This window comes from Amblyomma maculatum, chromosome 6 (genome assembly GCF_055883805.1).
Source record: "Amblyomma maculatum isolate TAMU_Amacu chromosome 6, ASM5588380v1, whole genome shotgun sequence".
Classification (NCBI taxonomy): Eukaryota; Metazoa; Arthropoda; class Arachnida; order Ixodida; family Ixodidae; genus Amblyomma; species Amblyomma maculatum.
In genome coordinates this window covers 39468279-39491812 of record NC_139349.1, presented here as the reverse complement: position 1 = coordinate 39491812, position 23534 = coordinate 39468279, and the positions used below count along the sequence as shown (strand labels likewise).

The 23534-nt window shown below is 43.0% G+C and overlaps 1 protein-coding gene and 1 long non-coding RNA gene across 4 annotated transcripts in view; both read right to left on the bottom strand.

Moving 5' to 3' along the window:
- The window catches only part of LOC146185590 (aminopeptidase N-like), a 106595-nt gene that overhangs the window by 61895 nt on the left and 21166 nt on the right, over positions 1-23534 (bottom strand). The gene's annotated exons all lie outside the window — the stretch shown is intronic.
- LOC146185591 (uncharacterized) lies at positions 117-22163 on the bottom strand. Of its 3 annotated transcripts, none has more exons than XR_014708005.1 (5): positions 21877-22163; positions 21428-21528; positions 12318-12429; positions 3059-3287; positions 117-857 (listed from the first exon to the last, which is right to left on the bottom strand). It is a non-coding gene; the product is annotated as an uncharacterized LOC146185591 (long non-coding RNA). The 3 variants fall into 3 exon arrangements; XR_014708006.1 differs by lacking the exon at positions 3059-3287 and adding an exon at positions 6532-6670 and having other exon boundaries at positions 21877-22162; XR_014708004.1 differs by lacking the exon at positions 3059-3287 and having other exon boundaries at positions 21877-22161.

Below are 23534 nucleotides of genomic sequence, written 5' to 3'. Positions count from 1 at the left end.
GTATGAGCCCACCCTTTAGGACCTTTCCTTTCTTTGATATTGTTCCCTTTTAATTTCCTTTGTATCACAAATAAATGTGTACCATCACCACACTCTAAAAACAGAAGGAGTACTAGAACTCCATTTGGAGGAGTTTTCGCTTGTCCCATATACGACTCCTTTTTCCAGAGTAAAAGAACTCTCTCTAGCCATAGAGTAATCGGACTCCACTGATGGAGTACTGCGCTACTCCTGTGAATAGAGTAAAGGTACTCCTCCGAAAGGAGTAAAACTACACACTGTAGTAGCGTCCTACAACTCTTCCAGGAGGAGTTCAAGGACTCCACTGATAGGAGTGCCTGTACTCCTTCAAGGAGAGTTTTATTTTACTCCTCCTGATGGAATTTCATGGCGTTTTACATATCCTACCATTTTTTAAACCAGTTCCAGCCATATGTTTTGTAGGACTCACTTTGGCCATACCTTCCTCTGCAAAACGGTGCATAGTATTTCCACTACACACTGTTCAATGGTGAATGTACAAATTTTTTCCACACTTCTTGCACCATGCACACAACAGTCTGTGATGTGAAATCGGTGCTTCAATAAATAGGGATGCAAAAGCACGCTGATGACAGCTTTTATTTTCTCACAATCGCTGTGCATGCCAGCAATACATTTGGGATGTGCTCTGTGAGGTCTAGGCCCATCAGTGTTTTCGACACCACAGTCTAATTGGCATTAGATGCCCAGAACACTGCTACAAGCCAAGTGATCCTGTGAGCAAAGTTTTAACCAAGTGATCCTGCCGCTCGACCACATCGCAGCTTGCCGAGCCGAGTGAAGCCACTCAAGATATCCTTGCATTTTCCAGGTGCCTGCATATAGAATAAAAACAATGCAAGGGAGGTTAAAGCAAACCATTATAAGCAACTAAACATACTCCTAATCTCAAGTTTTCATTTTAACCTACAGCTAATGCAACAAAACAAAACTTGGTGTGAACGCCTGGGGTCGCCACCTAGGTATGCCCTAGCAGTGGCACATCATGACCAAGTGTAGACTTTTCATTCCAAATCATTAAACAAAGCTAGTGATCTAGAAATCCACATACTTCGTTTATTCTGACTGCCAATTTGCTATACCTCAAGTGGGAATACCACTATGCTAGTCCCTCAGAGGCTAAACACAAGCCTGGCCGGCACTGGACCGTTTGTTGCTCGAGAATTGGCTTTGGATGTAGAACACATGCAGCTGTACTGGCGAACCTCCACTCCCTCTGGAGTTTACTGAGGCCGCTTCTGCAGAGTGGCATCCATCTACAACTAAAAACAGCGCTGCAGAATCTGAATTGGAGTAATGCAAAAGCACGGAATCTGCTGTTGGTTGCTTAATTCACTTATTGTTTACCCATTTTCTTTGGTACTTTCAAATTGTGCACCAATCCCTTCCTATGCCCTTCTTCAGCTAGACTTCCGGTTGGTAGTGCGACGTCACAGCCTCTAGCTCACATTATCCACTTCTTGTTTATTCATTTTAGTCTTTGGTACTTTCAAATTGCACAATCCCTTCCTATGCCCTTTTTCAGCTCTATTTCCAGTTGTGTGACGTCACACCTTTGACGCCACTCTAATTGACTGCCTTAACTACTTTAGTCTTTGGTACTTTGAAATTGCATGCTAATCCCTTCATATGTCCTTTTTTAGCTCGACTTCAGGTTGTGTAATGTCACATACTTGAAGTCACCTTAATTCACTGGTTTAATTATTTTAGTATATGATACATTCAAATGTGGCACCAAGCCATTAGCTAATGAGACCATTTTTGCCTTTACTGTTTCATTTTTTGCCTCTTATTAATTACCTAATTACCTTAATGGCCTAATTCTTTGCACACATTACATCACCCTCTATCAATTAACACCACTCATTAACCTCTACGATTTCTCAATCACTCACAACTGCTACGGACATGATTTTGCATGTTTTGCCTCTAATTAATTACCTAATTACCTTATTGGCCTAATTATTATTTTGCACACAACACTACGTCACCCTCTATCAATTGGACTCATTAACCTCTACCACTTCTCAATTACTCACAACTGCTGCAGAGAACTTTTACATTTTTTGCCTGTAATTAATTACCTAACTATCTTACTGGCCTATTTTTCGGCAGCAACATTATGTCAGCCTCTATCGATTGACACCACTCATTAACCTCTCACGTTTCTTAATTACTCGCAACTGCTGCGGACACGATTTTGCGGGTGCGGTCTACGGACAGAAATCTGTGAACATAGCGAAGTAACGCTTTCGTGTTAATAACTTGAATGAATCCTTGAGTTTAGTTATATTTAGAATCCAGGAGAAGAAGGCTTATGTGTCAAATATCAAGAAGGTCATAAAGGCACGTTCGGTGTGATGACTGCTCCTGAACCAGGCTAGCTTCAGCGATATAGTGAATAAAATCATGAAGCAGATATTGCAGTTTCTTGTTTTTCATGCCTTCCATGACCTATACTGATTTCTGACACAGCCATTGCTATGGCATTGAAATTGAAACAGATGATGGGAGAGATTGTATTATTTAGCAGCCATAAACAAATACTATGTGGTAATCCATGTATAGTCATGCACACTGTTACAAAGACAACACGCAAAAAAATCGGGGGTCCTTTAAACTCTACCTTAAGTGTATGATGGAGCACATTGGGGCTTCCGTGTGGATTCTCATTCATGTACAGACACTTCACTACAGGGTAACTGAGTAACCCCACAATTTATTCTATTATGTTGTGCATACTCATTAACGCAGTTGTAAGCCATCACATTATGTTAGACCACATAAAGATAGAGACCTGCTTTAACCAAGAGATCTGAACCTACCTGAGTCACCTGGGGATGCCTGGTTGACTGGATCCAAAGAACCTTGGATCCAGACAAAGACATGCTACCCCTAGGTCACTCGGGCACATTTAATGGCTTGGTTAAAGCCAGAATTCCTATCTGCCAACTTAAGGTCTATTCACACTTGCGACTACCAGTCGCGCGACCAGAGGAGAGGAGCTCGCCACTACCAATGTTCACACTTGCGACAGTCGCCTTCTCGTTCTGTTCTCGTTCCGAACGAGTTGGGAGTAGGAGAGCTGCTGGGCGATGACAGTGAACGTCGGTAGCTGCCGCCTGCCAGACACTTCAGCTTTTTCAGGCGAGCCGGTACGCATGCCGCGCTCTCGTGTTTCCAGGAAAACGCCGACGACGAATAGACAATGTCAATCACCGTGGTGTCAATATAAAATGTTGCACCTGCGTGAAAAATCCATTTCTTAAAAGTTCATGGTATTTACCAGATAGTCCAAATATCTTTCCAATCTCCTCCCAGGCCATATCCTATCTCCCTGCCTTTGAATTCCGGGTGCCGTTTGTTGAAAAGGTAGGGGTATTCTTTAATTGCATTGAGAAGGTGCTCGATCAAGTACTCCGGGACCTCGCTGATTGGTGAAATGGTTTGCGACTAGTAGTCGCGCGACTGAAAATTCGAGCAGTGCCCGATCGGCCCGCGGCAGTCGCTTTTCGACCGATGCGACCATTTGCGACTGTCGCTTTTCGACCAAAACGGTCACGCGACCGCTGCTAGTCGCAAGTGTGAACGGGCCTTTAGCCGTGTCATGTAGACTCGTGACATGCACAACCACTGAGCAGTGTCCAGCCATGTCACTAGCCAACCACCACATGCTAGAGATATGCCCATGATTTTTGCTCAAAATGCCTATATCAGACTATATCCAGAATAAAGCCATGAATGCTGTGGCATTATTATGGTGTCTATACAATTTTAAGTTAATACTGCCACTCAGGCAAGACCATGACAATGTAAATTTTGAAGTGACGCTGCTTTTGTAGTAATGAAATCTATCAAATGACAAATTACATAGGGAAGCTAGCAGCCAGCGAAACTAGAGAAAGCATAAGCAACGTTTTCAATTTTTATTCATATTTGTCTTGTTTGTACCTACTGGCAGCCAGACATGGCAGGATTATTTTATGCTCGCTGCAGCCCTCCAACTAGCAGACAATGGAGAGGTGATATAGAAGTGAGAAATTTATGCACTATTTTTAAACTGACTAGAAGGACAGGAGTATCATGCGACATTTCTTTTATCCGAGGGCATCATAGGTGCTCTTAGCTGATCCATGGTGCCCACCTATGGTATCTTTTTCTTTGTCAGCTGTCGCTGCTTATATACGTATAATATGCATGCGGCACTCTTTCCCACCAGGCAACTGACAATTGCAGATTTCTATTTCATAATGAACTCACTGAACTCGGATTCTCTATATATCTTTCATCTGTCAAGTGCATAGCCTCAGCTTATTTTATGGTATCATTTAATGACCTTCTCGAGTGTGACATCGGATCATAGCCCTCAGTACATGCTCAGGCATGCGCATTCATGCAAGCATATCGCCAGTGTGTGAAACACAATCTGGGTGCATGGTATTTTATTTTTCAATGCAGTGGAAATGAGGACATGCTCTGGTAATAGCTCAGATATATTTGAGATGTACCACATGCATGCACTATCATGTTTCACTTCAGCCATCAAAAAGCAATGTTTCTCAAATGGGAGTCACGATTTTAGGAGTCCAAAAACATATGATAAAAAAAAATTGAAAGGTCATGCAATAGCTTTGACCCAGCTAGACACAGCTTTAAATGGCTAAAAGGGCACAGGTTTAAAGCTGATTTTAGTTTCTCAAAACTCAACATAAAGGAGTGCGGAAACAGGGAGCATGAGAGAGAGAGCATCAATGGGATTTGTCGATGCCAGCATCGGTGACGCTCGAACTTTGGCTCCATTGCTGGATGGGAATGCAGTGCAGTCTTAGGAATCTATCAGGGGAAAAGAGGACACTATGTGGTAGAGCTGACACGACAGTGTGTCTGTTGCATGCCGTCATCCATGCATAACGTCGATAAGAATGTTTTTAATATGCAAGCGCCTCTACCATAAATAAAAATTAAGCTGCACACCGCAGGTTTGAATTCTTTATGCAATTGGGGCTGGTACAAAAGCAGCCAATGGTGTGTGCTGTGCCGTCACTGTGGAGAAACCGCTAGCATGACCAACGTGACACTCCTTGCATGTTGGTGTCCATGCATGATGCATGACGCGGAAGATTGGGAACGAATAAAGTGATAGATAGTGCATGCATTGGTCATTTCTCACATATTTGAATGTTTTCCAAAACACGTCCTTTTTCCACTTCGCAGAAAAATGAAATGAAGATGTGAAAAATGAGTGCACTCATGATACTGATGTACAGGGTCCTTCAAAATATGTGCGAACACGGCGAAGCGTTCACACATATTCGCATATTCGCACATATTCGAAGCGTTCGCATCCACATTGTTTCGATGCGCGACCGCGCCGGATGCGCTGACGCTCACGGAGCGCGGGCACGCTTCGCCGTGTTCGCACATATTTTGAAGGTCCCTGTACATGTACGAATTAATGTGCCTTCCTGACTAAGCACAGGGAGCTGCAATCCGCGCTAATGCCCGAGAAAGCCCTCAAATAGCAAGCCATGTAAAGTAAACCGAGTATGAACTTGAGATGAAATGCATTTTACAAATCAATCGGCTTAATGCGCATAGTATGACGCAAACATCTGCACTTTTAAATGGTGAGAAGAGATATGTTGCCCCACATACACAAAATAAGTAAACAATGGCAATGGAAAGACACACATGATGTCCATCACGAGTGGCAGAAATAAGCACTATCCTTGAGATTGTACGATATGTCGTGTTCAATGAAGTACCGCACATGCTCACCACTTCCATATCACCTCTGTTGTCTGCTAGCTACCCAAGCGCAGCCCGCACTAAATCATCCTTGTGAAAGTCTGGCATCCAGCAGCATATCGTCGAGAAAAAATGAACGCATTCTGGAGCAACCAAAAGTAGCCCCCCTCCCCCCTACACACAGAAAAATGCAAGAGCTGGCTCCACGCTCGGGCGCCCCGTAGGCTAATGAGATAACTTAAGTGCACTCAAAAGGCAGCACGTATGCAGAAACTAAAATAAAAAAGAAGAGTAAGTGTGACAAATGTCTCAAACGTAATTTATATTCATTATTTTACCTGTTTTTGCTGTGCTTTTGGTCATTTATTTTTAATGTGACAGTATTGAAGGCCCCATTCTCCCCAAAATCTTGCATTATTGTTGACAATGTCTTGAGCAAATAGTCATAAGCAGGGTTCTAGCATTTGGTAATAAGCAGGTGACATTTTTGTGGGTCAGGCATTGAGTTTTGGTGTTAGTTTGTGTGGCATCATGAGGCCGCATGAGATGCCGAATTGCTAGGAGCTCCTTGTGATTGAAGAGTGAGATGGCAATCAAGCCCCTCCGAGTTGCACTTTTATACAATTGTTAAAGCAAGTATATATATGTCAGGTTGTCTTTCAGATAATGTGGTAGCTTATCACTGTATGTTAATAAATGTTTGAAATAAATGGATCAGTGACGAAGCAACTAGCAGCATACCCTTAAAGGCAGACTTTAGGTATCCCTGCAGGTTTTAAAGTTAGGTTTAATTTATTTTTCCGAGATTTTTAACACCTGCTTTCCTTCCGGACTTGGTTTCCATTTGTAGCACCGCGTCGATTTAAGGTGGTCTCTGTTCCTGCAAGGGTGGAAAAATGAGCTAGCTGGTAGTTCATCTCTGGGAAAAAAAAACAGCACTCTCTTGAGACAAGGACAAAGCGCTGTGTTGTCATCTCTTTCTTTTTCAATGTCTTAGGAGTGCGGTTTATTTTTTTCCCAAGCTCTCTATTCTTACTGAGTTTTTTCATTCCACCCCAGATGCATTACCTACAGCAATGAAGAAGATGAATTTGTTTACGCATTATCGCCTACTGTTGTTTTTATTTTTTTTTAACCTAATTTAACAGCTGCCACATGTGTGTGTATTTGATATGTCAGACTAAAGAGAAAATCCTCGACAGCTTGGTACCAGTGAGTACTTATGGAACTTGTTGGTACTGGTTTTACTACTTTTTTCTAGCTCTGAAGTAGAGCCCACCTATATTGGCCTCAGCTATCACAAATGCTTATTGTGAACGAGGGTGGAGCTACTGTCAAAATAACAGGTTCCTTCCAAATAACAGGTTCCAAATTTACAAGGAGTGGCTCATACATAAATGTAGCCCTTAGTCGAGTGTAAAAGGCACTCTATATTTCCTTGGTATGGATGATCAGGTCGTTTAGGCTTTTTGAGAAAATGTATTGCATAAAAGGGTTGCCCTTTCTCAGTATTATTTACACTTGGCAAAGTGCTAGACTGCATTATGCAAAGATAGTCTGCAGTCTACCTCTCCCTTCTTGCCACCCTGCTGAAAGATATCTGTTGTATGTCTGTAGCAATGCATCCGTCTGTTGTTTCAGGCTACTAGGAAAAGTGACACTATGCACAGGCAACCGTAATAAGCATACTTATTGCGTCCCCACTAGCAACGTAAAGCAATTTGCCTTTACAGTGGTCTTGTTTATGCTCTTTCAGCTAATTGCTTGCCTTTTCATGATGCTATTTCCTTACACCTTCAGTTAAGATCACTGCAAAATTGCCATATATGTGCCCTGGGGGTGAAACCGCAGCCATCTGCTGGGAAATAAATCACATGACTGCATTAATTTTGTAAGAACTGAATCTGCAGTTTTTACCACACATTAACGGTGCATTAGAAAGACACCAGTATCAGTTCTGAATGAAAAATGTAACCCTTACTAAATTTTATGGACATAAACACGTGAAAAAGTGCTGGCCTTTACACATTCTTTAAACTGACCACTGAAAGTCAGCAACAGAGCTATCTATAGATACATACACCTTCACATTGTCTTTTTGTTTACTGTTAAATACAAATAAAGTCAGATATCCAAGCATTCAGGCGCCTGATGCAGTCATTGGTTGTGGGTGTGCTGCTTTAGGAATGCAATAATAAAGCAGTTGAGGTGTTCACAACAGCTGGTGGTAGGTAGGCTGGCATTCTTGTCATCGATCCTGAATAGTCAAAGATACTGCGGCAATGCTACCAAGCACATGTGCATGCAGAACATACATTATACATGTAATATTTGTGTAATGCACTCCACCAGCCCAACAACCTTTAAGAAAGGTGATATCGGATCGCTGTTGCTTGGACCACAAAGCAACCTTTCCGCTCAATTACGTCTGCACAGACTAATAACACACTGCTACCTACACTCTGCAGTAGTGGAGAAGGCAGAGATCCAACTAAGAAGGTGATGCATTGCAATGTGACCAGTTGGACCAACACAGCATACTGCGTGACAAGTATTCAAACTAATTAAAACCCTGTCAGTGGTTCATTTCCTGGCAGTGTAGAGAAGCTGCTGCTACCCTAATTCTGCTAACACATCAGCCCTTACACACATACACACTGAGTGGCTGACCTCGTAGCCTGTGGGCATGTGGTCAGGCGGCAGTTAACTTCACTAGCAATGCCTACCGCCTTAGTGTTTCTGCATACTAGTCACTTTCTTTGAGAGTGATAACGGAAGGTAGGATATGCTCCGATGTTCATGCATGTTTTGACAGCGGGATGACTTTATGGTGCATTGTTGTTCAATATAACAAAGCAGGGCAACCTCGGTCGTTCTTTTTATCTAAAACACAGGGCTATAGACATAAGAAAAAAAATATAATACTACAACATTAAGTGATAAGACATAAACAAAGAGGCATGTCCTTCTTCATTACTGTAGGTCATGCATCTGAGGTGAAATGAAAAAGCTCAGTAAGAACAGAGAGCTTGAGAAAAAATAACAGCGCATTTTTGAGACATGAACAAAAAATGACAACACAGCACTTTGTCGAGTGTGCAATCATTTTTTCCTTTCCTAATATGAACCAGCAACTAGCCCGTTCTTCCACCCTTGCGAGAAATGAGACTACCTTAAATTCACACAATTATAAATGAAAACCAAATCCGGAAGGAAAACAGGTGCTAAAAACAGCCCTCGGATAAATAAATTAAAATTAAGACCTAGAGGGATACTTAAAGTTTGCCTTTAAGGGTATAATGTGGTAGTTTGACTGTCTTCAGTCTGCATTTCTACAAGGTGACCCACCTTTTCGTACTTGCATACTGCTATTCGCTTCGTCACTGATCCATTTATCTCAAACATTCATTAGCATACAGTGATAAGCTACCACATTATCTGAAAGACAACCTGACATAGATATATATATACCAGCTTTAGCAACATTGCACAAAAGTGCGACTCGGAAGGGCCCATCTCACCCTTCATTCGTAAGGAGCTCCAGGCAATTCGGCATCTCATGCGGCCTCATGATGCCACACAAACTAACACCAAAAATCAATGCCTGACTCACAAAAATGTCACCTGCTTATTACCAAATGCTAGAACCCTGCTCATGACTTTTTTGCTCACGACGTTGCCACCAACAATGCAAGATTTTGGGGAAACGGGGCCTTCAATACTGTCACATTAAAAATAAATGACCAAAAACACAGCAAACACAAGTAAAATAATGAACATAAATTACATTTAAGAGACATTTGTCACGCTTACTCTTTTTTATCGTTAGTTTCCGCATACGTGCCACCTTGTCACTGGGCTTAAGTTATTAGCCTAAGGGGCGCCCGAGCGTGGAGCCAGCTCTTACATTTTTCTGTGTGTATGGGGGGGGGGGGGGGGGGGGGTGTCATTTTTTTCTCTGATGATATGCCACTGAATGCCACACTCTCACAAGGATGATTTAGTGTGGGTTGCGCTTGGGCGGCTAGCAGACAACAGAGGTTATATGGAAGTGGTGAGCATGTGCGGTACTTTAGTGAACAAGACATTTCGTACAATCTCAAGGATAGCGCTTATTTCTGCCAGTCGTGGTGGACATCTTGTGTGTCTTTCCATTGCCATTGCTTACTTATTTTGTGTATGTGGGGCAACATATCTCTTCTCACCATTTACAAGTGCAGATGTTTGCATCATACTATGCTCATTAAATCGATTTATTTGCAAAATACGTTTCATCTCTCAAGTTCGTACTCAGCTTATTTTACTTGACTTGCTGTTTGAGGACCTTCTCGAGCATTGCCGTGGGTTGCAGCTCCCAGTACGTACTCGAGAAGGCACATTAATAAGTGCATGTACCATCTTTGCCAAAAGTAACCAGGCTGCATGTTTTGCTTCTTGCTTGTATTCTGAAGCTAACATGGATCCCCTGAGGATCATAACTTTTTGGCAAGTGAAGACAGGAGCTCTCATTTATGTTGCACCAATTTACAGCATCAGAAGTTTTATGAATTCTCTGCTAACCGACTGAGAAGCGGAACACGCAGCCTGGTTACTTCTGGCAAAGACAGTACATCAGTATCATGAGTGCATTAATTTTTCACGTCTTCATTTCATTTTTCTGCACAGTGAAAAAAGAATGTGTTTTCGGAAGCACTCAGAAATATTTGAGAAATGCCAAATGCATGCACTATCTATCGCCTTATTTTTTCCCAATCTTCCCCGTGTGAGCCATCATGCATGAAAAACAACATGCAAGGCCGTACTGCCACGCTGGTCATGCTAGCAGTTGTTCCCCACAGTGAAGGCACAGCACACACCATTGGCTGCTTTTGTACCAGCCCCAATTGCATAATGAATTCAAATCAGAGGTGTGCTGCTAAAGTTTTATTAAAGTAGAGGCGCTTTCATATTAAAAACATTCTTATCACTGCGGACAGGAGACTATGCACGGTGGAGCGTCGTCTGAAATGCAGGCTGCAATATCAAAGGACACTTTTTTTTTCTTTGCAGGGAGGGGGGAGGGAGTTGATTGACTCAGTGGCCGACCCTCAGACGAAAGCGCTTGATGAAGATGCTACTGCACAAAAGCAATATAGAATAAGGCATGTTTCCTTCAGCATAAGGCACGGTCAGTCAGCTTATCAGCTTTAGCTTATCGACGCATGATTTTTCGCATTACACTGGCGACGACGCCAGCACGACCAGCACCTATCACCGTAGTGTGAGGTTTTCGGCCCCGCGACACCGACGGAACTGATCAATGGAAGGTCGTCAAGAGGTACTGCTTTGTTTAAAAGTTTTGTCTGCTCCTTTAATGTTGCAAGGTATGCTCTCGCCTCAAGGTAATGCTTGCTTACTCTTAGTTTTTGGACCGAAAGAGCAACGGCAATACCTCAGCAATCAGGAACATAATGCTAACCCCTCCCCACTTTCGTGGCGCGGGTACACGGCGGGAAGAAACGGACAAGTACCTTTTTATATGCGTGAGTGCTTGTTGCTAAAACAAGCTAAATCTCATAGTGTAAGAATAAGATGCTTCTGACTGTATGCTGAATTATACAGCATGAACCCGTCCATTTCAGCCTCCTCGGCAATCTCTAGACGAAGCCCAAAACAAGTCCGAGGATCACTAAAGTCGCATATTATAGTAAAGGCTTTTCAAGGAAAAGAGAATATGCGAATAAAATATTTTTGCTGAAAAAAAAAAATCTGTGACCACCATCCAAGCATGAATGCAAAAGTGCAGCCTACATAGACTACATCGCGAATAGCAGACGACATGGGAATGATATCTCATGACGTCAGCGGCCAATGGTTGCCAGACCAGAAAGCCAATTTCAATAATAACAAAAATTATTTTTAAAACTATCTGCTGCACCGAATGAGCTCAAATTTCGAGGATTTATAATTTAACGTGTGAGGAGTGAAATGCAATAACTAGTTTATGCTCAGTTGTTAGCTGTCGTGACCACCTTAATGAATCAAGTGAAACGTGATAGTGCATGCATGCGTTACATCTTAAAATATTTCTGAGCAATTACCAAAGTATGTCCTTTCCACTGCGCTACAAAAGTAAATACCGAACACTCGGACCGTGTATCGCATGCTGACGATATACTTGCATGAATGTGCATGCCTGAGTGCACAGGGAATTGAGGTCTGCTCTCACGCTCGAGAAGGTTCTCGAACAATGCTGTAAAATAAGTTGATGCTAGAACTTGACAGATGAAATATAATTTGCAAATCCGAACTCATTAAGCTCAATATGGAACGAACATCTGATCTTGTAAATTATGTGATGGGAGACAATGTCACACACATACAAAATATGTATGCGGCGACAGTTAAAGATGTAATAAATGAGCACTGCAGATCAGCTGAAATGAGCACCTGCCTGCACATTATTAAAGACACCCTAAAAACAAAAGATAATTTCACCCGAAGCTCTGCGGTCCTAGTCAATAAAAACAGCCGCAGACATTCCTCACCTCCCCATCACCTCTCCGTTGTTTGCTAGTTGGATGCGAGTAGCCAACATAAAATCATCCTGGCAAGTCTAGCAGCCAGCAGGTAGCCCGGAACTGTCCACCTGGAGAAAGACTAACGCCAGAGCAACCCTAGTAAACAAATGGCTGGGCTGTACTCAGGCGACCTGCGGACAGTGGATAATCTAAGAGGCCCACTGATATACACAATGATAGTCAAGGAAAGAATACATATCATCAAATATAAAGCAAAGTCAACTAGTGTATTACAAAAAAAAACAGCATTGAAGAACTGTGATTGAGTCCCCTTGAGTACAATTACATGTTTGGGAACAGAACAGATACAGTGACTTATAAACAAGAATCACTGATTCTCATGTGCTGCCAAGCAGAAGCACACCTGCTGGAAGGGCACAAGATCAACCAGTTCACTAATTATTGCCATTACTTAACACAAGACAATGACAACAAAATTATTAAACCAAACATTGGCTGAAGGAAGTGCTTGAGAACAATACACTCAATCAGTGTCACATGCTGCATGGCAGCAATAGCAATAAATCAGTTGTCAAAATAAGGTAGTGATCCATTTTATGCAATTACCTACACAGATCATTCTCTTAAGATTAAATAAGGAGTGCAACAATTAACACACACATAGCATGGAAGGTAATAGTAGGCCTGTAGTAACTGCACTTAGCCACAAAGTGATTGGTCAAGAGGTTGTACATGGGTTGAATAGCATGCCCACATCTGCTATACTGTTCTTTAAGGATGTTACTCCACATTAGCACACTTCAGGTGAACAGGCAGCATGAGCAGACAAACGGCCTTGCTCATATTTATTGTTCTGAAGACTGTCCTATACAGCAAACAATTGAAGAAATGCAATTTAAACACTGGCCAAACACACCCATTTATGGATCGTTCATTTCTCACTTTCTGATGTGAACGCTTTTTCAATCTGTAAAATGGACAGTTATCAACATGCATTGCTTAGAGCTTCAGCATGGCTACGGACCTATAAGGCTGCCGCGATACCTCAAGCGAAAAGATTCTGAATTAGAGGGACATCACTGGACAGCGCACTACAGAAAAGCAACTGGAGTGGCTGAGGGTTCAGAGGGCATAATCATACATACTTACCGGGATGAAGACCAAATCAAAGATGCTTCCCACTATCTCACCAAAAAGCAACCAAAAAGAATTTACAAATTGTTGCCTCTGTTAGCGACAGCCTGTTCATAACGGGGGTGAGATAAGGGCTGCCCTGAGCCTTAATGTGTCAGATAAATTTATTAAGCAAAGGCGTGACAAAGCAGGATTCAGATAGGATGGCTACACAAAAGCTCTAACTTTAAGGCAGCACTGGGTGGGCCTGTACTGGGTGGGCCTAGAAACAAAAAGAGTGCTGCCTAGTTGCTAAAAAGTAAATGATTATACTTTTGTCTTTTGACCTGTGGCTTGCTTTCTTATATACCATGTTTGTTTTGCTGCCAAGGCTGTAACTTTCATTAAATACTGCTATTTTAAGGTATGATCCCCTTTATGTCAATGGCCTCAGGCCAAGCACTCAAAAATCCTTAAACATGTGAAGGGGGGGGGGGGGGGGGGGGGAGGTTGCCACAAAGACAGCCTCTCACCTCTTCCCTGCATTGATGGTCAGCTGAGCTCCCAAGCTTATTTTGTAATCATTGCCACCAGCTCCTTTCTCACCTGCTAAAAGGACCTTGCAAGGATAGAAAAAGTTGTCGGGCTAATGGTGTTGATTCATGGTTGACAGTGCTTAATTAACCACACGGACAGAGTAAACACATAAAAGACGAACACAGGCTCTGAACTTTAACCTTATTCTGGAACTACTGATACTCTGCTTATATACCCATAAAGGCACCGACTAGTGGTGATTTTCGACACTTGTGACAAATAAAAACAAAAAGAAGTACCGTAAGAGCAAACCCGAACAAGAGGAGAACAAAATAGGCAAATCATTTTTTAAGCCGCCAACACGTGGAACAACGGACTAATAACAGAAAAAAAAAATGCAATGGTAACAGAAAATGGGTAACAGACGTAAGCTAACAATTACACAGCAAAACGCACGAGATGAAGTACACTAAAACTGAAAGAAAAAGTGCATGACAAGAAAGATGAAGCCAACAATTGACTGCTAAATGCAGAAGATGAGCACTAAATAGCTAAAACAAAGCAAATGAAGGAAATGCTCATGAGCAACAAGGGTGAAGTCTACAATTACATTGCGAAAGGATGAAGATGAGGTGCATAAAACGAAACAATAAAGATAAAATGTCAAGAAATGAATTCAACAAATGTTATAAAGCTAAAACCAGGCTAGATTAGAGAAGTCCATAAAGAAAGGCAATCTTTTTTTCCAAGAGTGAAATGGAGGGGGTACTAACACAATCATCCTTGAGCCTGAAAATCTTGGCAGCTTTAACTATTTCATGTGTCAGCTTATAACGATGAGTTTTTAACACAGTTTTTTTTCGAAGATTGGGTGGCATGGCTTCTTTAAGTCGGTTCCTGCAGTGGACGGGCAGATTCCTGGGGGATATACCTGATAAGTCATTTTAATGCTCCATTAGCCTTCATCGGCCAGTTTGGTCCATGTATAGCTTACGGCAAGTGAAAGGATTAGAGTGAGCGCCTTCCGCATGTGCTGCTAAGGGTTTTCTGTGCTTCTTAGTGCGGCCTCTTTTTTATTTATTTATTTTTTTTTTTGCTTTTCTTCTTCATTAACGATTCATCAAAGCTGCAATAGTTGCTCGAGGGCAGAAAACAACGTCAACTCCTGCTTTCTTTTCACTCGTCGTAAAGTTGTGGGAAATTTGGTGCATGTAAGGAATCCCTGGAACATTATCGTGTTGCCTATGTGCTTCAGCACTTTTTCTGAGACAGTGGAAAGGACTTGTAACGGGTACCCTGATTGCGTGAGCCTGCATACCTTTTTCAAGAAGCTTTCTTGTAATTTGTGCTCGCATGACTTGTTCAGGGCATTGACAAGGGCAGACTGGATGATATTTCTTCTAACCAGCTTTGAACGAGCGGAGTCATATTATAGGAAGGGCTAGTTGCCCCTTGGTTCAAATGCCCAGCTCACGTGACTGGGTGTGAAGATGCTTAGTTCCAAGAAGCACATGGAATCATTGTCTGGCATTTCTTGCTTTAATTCAAGGGGAGCCAGGATACTCTTAAAGACACTCAAAACTTCAGGTACTTCATGAAAAAAGGTTTCTACGTCACGGTCTAAATTAACTAAGAAGTCGTCCCCAAAGTAGAAAATTTTTTGAATTCGTGAGTTTTCAAAGTGATTCCTGAGACTACTGTCATGCATAACTAAGAACAGATCACTGAGCAAGGGAGTAAGTAATACATGATATGATGCAGATCCCGTGCTTTTGGATAAGGTGTGAATCATTCCTTTCTGCAAATGTTTATTTTAGATACACAGAAAACAATTCTAAGAGACCATCTACAGAGACACCACACTCACTCTGGGAGGATATGGTTCCATGTTGGTCAATAGCTTTGCGAACGCATTTCATGAGGTCCATCTTGAGGTATAGAATAAAACAAGCCTTTTGCATTTATAGAAAAGGCATGATAGGCTTTGTTTCTTTTCCCGTTCAAAAACCTAATGACTACATCTGCATTCTTTACCAGAAAGGGATCATCGATAAAAAGTAATTTCAGGTTGCCATGCAAATACATAGTGACGTCTTTCTGCCAGATATACCTCTCGTGCCCTCTGTGCGTTATTGTTTCGGAGGATACCTGGCAGAAAGACGTCTCTATGTATTTGCAAGGCAACCAGAAATTGCTTTCTATCGATGATACCTTTCTGGTAAAGAATGCAGATGAAATCATTAGGTCTTTGAACTGGAATAGAAAGAAAGCCTACCATGTTTTTCTACAGATGTTAAAATTATTTTATTCTATACCTCAAGATGGGGGACCTCATGAAATGCGTTCGTGAAGCTATCGACAAACCTGGAGCAGTATCCTTCCAGAATGAGTGTGGTGTCTCTGTAGATGGTTTCTTGGTTATGCTTTCTGTGTACCTAAAATCAACATTTCTAGAATGGAATGGTTTACACTTTATCCAAAGTCACACGATCTGCATTGGATCATGTATTGCCCCGTTATCAGTGATCTGCTCTTAGCTATGCATGACAAAAGTCTCAGGAACCATTTCAAACACTAACAAGTTCAAAATATTTTCTGCTTTGTGGATGATTTCTTGGTTCTTTTCGACTGTGACAAGGAAGCCTTTTTTTTCATGAAGTACCTGAAATTTTTAGTGTCCTTAAGAGTGCCCTGGCTCCCCTTAAATTTATGCACGAAATGCCGGACAATGATTCCATGCACATCCTGGAACTAAGAATCTTCTTTACACCCAGTTATGTGTGCCGGGCAATCCGCCTTTTGCGCGAGGATGTGGCACCATCATGCGGGAGCGGGCGGGAAACACATTGAGCGGCAGTGTAGCAGACGACGCGAGAGCGCACCATACGAAATGGCCACGCCAACGCTGGCAGAAAGCGAAAGCTTCCCCCCTTTTTTGGCCTCGGAGTGGAAAGTAGTGACAGTGATTGCAGCATATCATGTTCACGCAGTATGGGGGAAGGTAGAGCGTTTTCACAATCCACTCATAACGCACGTACGCATATACTATCTTCGTATTGTAAGAGCGTGTAGCACGGGCCGTGTTCGACGCGTGCAGGTTTTCGGCAGACAGGAGAGCGTGGGGGCAGAGAGAGAGAGGGATCTCAAAGGGCAAAGCAGCCAGGGGTTTGTTGATGCTGCAGAGCTAGGTGGAATCGTATCCTGTGACTTTGAGCTGCGCATATGCGCGGGGTGTCTTGAGTTACCGAGCACAATGCGGTCACCGCGGCGCCGGCATGGTGCAATGGGCGTCGCTTCCTCCTCGCGTCATCTACAACCGTGCAGCTATAGGATTTCATACACGAAGATCGGCAGAGAGTCACATATACACACCCCGTGAAAAGGGCATTGTCCCGGCCGAAATGCACACCTGCAGGAAACGCGCTGCATTTTTCTGGCAATGGATGATTCAGAGCTGTAGCCGGTTTCTGGCCTCAGGAGTCGGAACGGATGTGGTCGCAGTGGTGAAAAGGTTCTCGGTGCGCAGAGAATGGTCATTCTGTTGTGAAAGGATCTCCAACGTTCATTTCTGCCTCCGCCGCGATTTCTGCGGAATCAACAACTTGGTGACACATATGTGAATCTCCTACATATCGGATGCGCATCTCGGTCAGGAACCAACCCTGTTTTACGTCCAGAGCGATCCACTCTGCAAGTGAACGAGCATGAACCCTCCAGGAGACTCATTTATTGTGCCGGGCGGTTTCCTTGCCGTTGCGAACGGTTGGACGAAGACGACGATTATCAAGCTCCCTAACGAAGTGCATCTGATTGCGTACATTAAAGGAACAAAGTCCGGATGCTTTGGCGTGCACGAAGGCGAGCCTTTAATTAAAAAAAAAAAAATACTGTGCGTCGTGCAAGTGCGTCATATGCTCCGAGCGGCAAAAACACAGATACTACAGGTATGTATGCATCTAAGCGAAATAGGCATGATGAAAAGTACCTACTGGTTTTCACCCAGGCTGTAGCGCACCAGTGATAGCTGCAATGAGGATTTCTTCGGTGCGTGATTGCTTCAGTTGCACCGGGGCCTGAAGGCGATGTATTTTGTCCCTTCTTATCTTTATGTGCGAAAGGGCTAGGTAGCTTAGATATCACAGGCGGCTGTGTGCGCTAGGCCGTAATATTTAGCATGTTTTATCGTGACTGCCGCCTCACTAACAAGAAAAAAATAATACGGCGTTTTAATGCACTGCCGTTCGCGAGCCTCATGACCAGCTCAACCACTCGGCTCGCTGACGGCGGTGCATCACAACACCTTTTTTTTTTCTTCTTTTTAGTCAGGCGGCAGTCGCAATAAAACATGCTAAATATTACGGTCTAGCGCACACAACCACCTTTGATATCTGCGCTACCCGGCCCCTTCGCAACAAACGACAAAATACATCGCCATCAGACGCGCCGAACAAATGCTCATTGCGGCTATCACTGGTGGGTTACAGGCTTGGTGCAAACTCCGGTAGATACTTTTCATCATGCACATTTCCTTTAGATGCATACATACCTGTAACGAAGTGTTTTTCGCACAGTCGAGAGCACGCAGTCGGCTGCCAAGGTCGCCCATTCACGTCTTGACGCTTGGTTGCCCTAATCCAAGCTTCACGCCGTTGCAGGTCGCGGCTTGCCGAAGGAAACCTAACAAAACGCGTCTTGCATCCCGGCACGCCTCGAGAGTGGCAGACGTAAGCGGCACAGGTGGTTGGCATCGTTTTACCGAGGCTGTGAACGTACCGCGCCTCCAACCCCCGTGCGTTGGCTATGAGTGCGGCGACGAGAAGCGCCGTCGACGCCTCTCAGTGTGTTTTCATCAGTCGCCGCTGGGGCTTCGCGCATGCGCACAGGTGGTTGGCATCGTTTTACCGAGGCTGTGAACGTACCGCGCCTCCAACCCCCGTGCGTTGGCTATGAGTGCGGCGACGAGAAGCGCCGTCGACGCCTCTCAGTGTGTTTTCATCAGTCGCCGCTGGGGCTTCGCGCATGCGCAGAAAACTCGCGCAAAAGGCGGATTGGACCAAGGGGAAACAATCCCTTCCTAACATGCAGCTCCGCTCGTTCCAAAGCTGGTCAAAAGAAATATCATCCAGTCTGCCCTTGTCAACGCCTTGAACAAGTCATGCGAGCACAAATTGCAAGAAAGCTTCTTGAAAAAGGTATGCAGGCTCACGCAATCAGGGTACCCATTACAAGTCCTCTCCACTGTCGCAGAAAAAGTGCTGAAAAACACCAAGTGCAAAAACACAACCACTGGCTGAAGTGCACAGGCCACGCAAAAAGGTTGCAGTGATTCGTTGCATGCACCAAATTTCCCACAACCTTACGATGAGTGAAAAGAAAGCAGGAGTTGACGTTCTTTTCTGCCCTTGAGCAACTATTGCAGCTTTCGTGGATCGTTAATGAAAAAGAAAAGATGCCGCACCAAGAAGCACAGAAAACCCTTAGGAGCAGTGTACAGAAGGCTCTCACTCTAAGCCTTTCACTTGCCGTAAGGTATACATGGACAAACAAGCCTTTTTGATGCATCAATGAAAGGCTAATGGAGCATTAAAATGACTTCTTAGGTAATCCCCCAGGAATCTGCCCGTCCACTGCAGGAACCGACTCAAAGAAGCCATGCCACCCAATCTTTGAAAAAAAAAAAAAACAGTGTTAAAAACACATTGGTAAAGCTGACACATGAAATAGTCGAAGCTGCCAAGATTTTGAGGCTCAAGGATGATTGTGTTAGCACCCCCTCCATTTCACTTTTGGAAAAAGAGATTGCCTTTCTTTATGGACTTTTCTAATCTAGCCTGGTTTTAGCTTTGCTACATTTGTTGAATTCATTTCTTGACATTTTATCTTTCTTGTTTGGTTTTATGCACCTCATCTTCATCCTTTCGCTATGTTAATGACTTCACCCTTGTTGATCATGCGCGTTTCGTTCATTTGCTTTGGTTTAGCTATTTAGTACTGCTTGTGTTCTGCATTTGGCAATGTCAATTGTTGGCTTCATTGTCGCTGTTCATGACGCTTTTTTTTTCAGTTTTAGTGCACTTCATCTCATGCATTTTGCTGTGCTAATTGTTACCTTTACCTCTGCTACCCATTTTCTGCTCTCCTTCCACATTTGTAATTTTTTTGTACTTATTAGTCCACTTTCCATGTGTTGGCGGCTTAAAAGATAACTTGCCTCTCTCGTTCTCTCCTCGTTCGGGTTTGCCCTTTCGGTACTTTTTTTGGTTTTTATTTGTCACATTAGTTTTTGTTGCCACAAGTGTCAAAAATCGCCACTTGTCTGTGCCTTTATGGGTATATAAGCAGAATATTAGTGGTTACAGAATAAAATTGAAGTTCAGCACCTGTGTTCGTCATTTATGTGCTCTTTACTCTGGCCGTGTGGTTAAGAGCTGTCAATCATGGCTTACAAGAATGGGCATTTTCTGCCGCAGCATTCTTTCCCTATCCTCATGGCGCACATTGTGAAAGTGCACCTTGAAAAGCTTTGTAGCCCATTACACTAGCTTGGCTTCCTAAGGTCGCTGATATGAAAGTCACTGAAAACATTTCAGGCATTAAAAGCCATTCTGCAAAAAAGGGTCCTGCACACTGCAAATTCTGATGAGTTATGGAAGGCCATCAAAAGTGCGTGGAAAGAGCTGAAGCCGATGCAACACTGTCGTGCCAGTGCTCTATGACTCCTTGCCATGCCAAGTCTGCTGTCATAGAGCTCGGTGATGACTTCCTCCGCTACTCAACTTCCTGTGTGCACTCAACATTGGTCCCCACCCTCATTTTCTTTTTTTTTGTGTGTGTGTGTTTCAGCAAGCACGCAGCAGGTCACTGAAATGTTTCCAGATTTTTTTTTTAGATGTAGGACATTTTGCATTATTTTGCACAGCAACAAAGAATATTCTTTATGACTCGACAATTAATTCGTGAGCCATTCTTAGCAGCTTCTCTTTCTTATGAGCATGACCTAAATAGCAACTTTACTTCTTTGAGGTTTCAAAGTGGCTTTATAACAGCATGTCCATGCTTCAGCTATAAAAAAAAGTATGCGTACTGTTTATAAGTGACTTTTCTACAGAAGAAAAAAAGTATGCCAGGAAGTGAAAAATGAACAATTCATTTTCTTCGGATTAACTCACGATTACTTCCTTGATTGGCTGCTACACACGACACTAATCTTCAGAACATAAAGTGCAAGCAAACACATTCGCATACTCAAGCTGCTTGCCCATCTGAAGTGCCCTAATATGCAATGACGTCCTCAGACAGAACAGCCTAGGAGACCATGGCAACAGCTGACCGCACTTTGTGGGCATGTGCTTAGCCTAAGGCCGCGGTTCCTCCACTTGTACAGCATAGGTAGGCAAATAAAGCATTTATCACCATTAATCATGGTAGTGCCTTTTGAGAATCATGTGACGGAAGAACACACTTACGAGCTTAATGCTGTTCACGGGACGCCTTTAGCAACCAAGCAAGCATCCACCCTGAGCAAGCAGCTGTCTTCCAGGAGAACATTTTCAAAAACAGTGTACACCTGGAAGTGCAAGGAACAAAATTGTAATGCCTCACCCAACCGGACGTAAACGTGATTGCCGATGCATATTTGTGATGATAAAAAATGGAAGTTATTAAAGTATGTATGCACAAGAACACATACTTCTGTGTCTACGGAAGAAAATTAGCGGTTACAGCACTGCCAAAACAAATAGCGCCTACGCGCCTCCCATGTTCGAACAAGCGACAATGCCACTGCTCCCAGTACAAGAAAATAGCGCTTGGTAAAACTGAGGCTTCAAAATATGTGCTAATGAACAGAAGTCTACACGCTTTTGCGCGTTTTAAACTTGCAGTTGCGGAAAAAAAAAATAGAAGCGAACCTTACCTGAATGACTCCATTATTATCCGGAGACCGTTGATGCCGTTGGCGAGCGAGCATTGAAAGCAAGTTGCAGGTCATATCCTGTGTGCGCGCTGCAAATGGTGAACACTGCGAAGGCTTGAGGCTTGCGATGCATTTCATAATGATATAACAGGGTAGTTTAAGAGGTCAAGCAAGGATTTCTAAGCGAAATACGATGTAACTGACAGGCCGCAAGAACAAACAACGCACAGCTAACGCAGCGCTTGAACTGAACAAGGAGAGCAACAGTTGCGCAACGCAAAAAAAAAAAAAAAAAGAAAGAAGAGGGAGCATGAGTTTGATAACTATCAAGTATTTGTGAATGCATAAATTATTTTCAAATAATAAAGTTCATTTGTGAAGTTAGATGGACGTAGGTTATTCATTTCTTCAGGTAAATTTGGTTTGAGCAGTTGACAGTTTCGTAGTTGAAAACAGTAGCAGACGACACGCCTGGAAGCCTTTACCCTTGATAGCTGATTACTACTATTTAATGCGGTATCAGGCAGACAGGAGGAAAAAATGAAAAAGAAGCCTGCTTCAATGTCCAATTCGGACACTTGTGCTGCCCGAGCAACAATCGAAACATGTGTGGTACGGAAAGTTATAATTTCTTTATCGCAGGAGTAAAACAACCTTTAACGCTATCTAAATCTGCAGGAGTAGAATGTTCACTTTACTCATTTTTTCTTGGAAGATTGAAAGGCCATTTCACTCTTCCTCGCATATGGCAGGAGTAAAGTGAGATCTGCAGGAGTAATTAGGCTGTTTGACTCTTGAAATAAGAGTTCCAGTTCTTAGAGTGCACCAGCATGCACTCAAAGCCAAGGTGATAACTTCTGCTCTGTAAAACCTAAAGCGCCAAGCTAGGTTATACAAGACGTACAAAAACGAAATCAAAATTAGATTGCAGGCGCTGTGGTGCCATGGGCTCCAGCCGGACTAATCATTTTCATGCCATGACTGTGGTGCGGCTAAGTAAATCGCGACTCCGCCTTAATTCCTTGCGTTCTTGCGCTTGGTTTGGTTCTTAAACAGCCGAACATGCCGGCCGGCTGGTTTATAGCAAAGATAATCAAAAGTCCCCGCGTCCACTTACATATGGGCTGCTCGATTCCACGTACTTCTTATAGTTATCATATATGTATTCCATGCACGTATGCTTCGGAATAAGCTACATGACTCTACCACCCAAACTGACTTTGGGTAAATTTTTTCAGATGCTGCCTACATAGATCTGGATTCGTCTCGTACGAAAACAACAAATATTCCAACTTAAAATGAAATTTTGAAAAGTAGTTTTTGACTGCCACGCACTTAGCCCTGCGGGGTGTCAGTTGTCGAGTGCACAGGGAAGCACCAAGTGCAACGTGCTAATTTCAATACGATAGTTGGAATTTACTGTTCGCAATAACTGTTAGTAACATCATGTTGAAATGAAAGGCCTAGAACACCCAGAGCAGATAATGACTGCAACCGAGGCAGAAGAAACAAAACATATTTCTTTCTTTTGGTGACGAGAACTACAGGCAAATTCAATGAGCGAGGTGAGCACATAACTCAGGCATAAATCCGCTAAAGATCTCATGTATAAAGCATTTATCTATAATGCTTCGATCAATATGCAACGTTTCCCCGAC